At 40.4% G+C, this 935-nt stretch overlaps 1 protein-coding gene across 1 annotated transcript in view; it reads left to right on the top strand.

Moving 5' to 3' along the window:
• Positions 1–935, top strand: part of LOC103724467 (DNA-(apurinic or apyrimidinic site) lyase-like) — a gene marked incomplete at its 3' end in the record, with an annotated part of 14,519 nt that overhangs the window by 2,332 nt on the left and 11,252 nt on the right. The gene's annotated exons all lie outside the window — the stretch shown is intronic.

Raw genomic sequence — 935 nt, 5'->3', positions numbered from 1 at the left:
TGAGTTTTGTAACCTTTAAAAAAGATCTCCATTTCATTTTAGAATGTATTGTTCCTTGCAGAAAGACTCATTGTTTTTGCTAACACTGAGATGTTGGCGCATGCATCTCTAATTTGTATGCATCTGATTATTACTAGTCATAATTGGTTGCACTTGGATCCTTGGTGCCTGTGTATGTCTATGAAGTCATCCGGGAGATTTCAATGGTAATGTTGATCACCTCTACTAATTAGCATGAGGTAAATTTCCATGCTTTTTAAAAAATTTTAAAACATTTAAAAAAAATTTGTTGATTTTTTTTTTTTGTGTGTGTGTGTGTATCACACAGAACATACCAAACCATCTTATTCAACTATACACCCACTTCCCAGTTGGCACCCTCCCATAGCCTCCCTCCCCCCACTAGAGCCCTTATATGCTGATATCCCTGCTGTTGTCTGCTGTGTTGTCAGCACCCCACCCAATCCCCACTACTTGCCCTTCTGTTGAATTTAGTCAGCCTATCTAGAGGTCTTTGTTTTAGGAGGGTCAGCTGTTCCTCTTCTAGCAGCAATCAGTTGTCAATACTCCTTTAGATAAGATTAGGGTCTGGGGTTCATTTTCCTAGTTCTATGCTGGCTTACTATTTGGGAGTCCCTTTGTTTACCCTGGCCAGCAACTCAAAAGAAGGTATCTTCTATCTGGCATTGTTGCTTGTTATGTAGCCTTTAGCTATACATACGGACTTTTAAGAAATTATATTGACCCCTTCGATCTTTGGTTATTTTTTGGATGATTAAGGCCGCGGCCATACAGTTGGCCCTGATAAACCAATTTATTTTTACTCTTAAGGCCCTTTGAGGACCTGTTCCTCAGGGATCACATGGGCTTGGGAGGAGCCCCTGGCTCTTTTCTTTTACCAGTTCCACCTATGTGAAGATAAGTCAAAGGTACTG

This window comes from Nannospalax galili, unplaced genomic scaffold (genome assembly GCF_000622305.1).
Source record: "Nannospalax galili isolate Female #2095 unplaced genomic scaffold, S.galili_v1.0 scaffold1048, whole genome shotgun sequence".
In the NCBI taxonomy this organism is placed as follows: domain Eukaryota; kingdom Metazoa; phylum Chordata; class Mammalia; order Rodentia; family Spalacidae; genus Nannospalax; species Nannospalax galili.
This window is presented reverse-complemented; position numbering and strand designations above follow the sequence as displayed.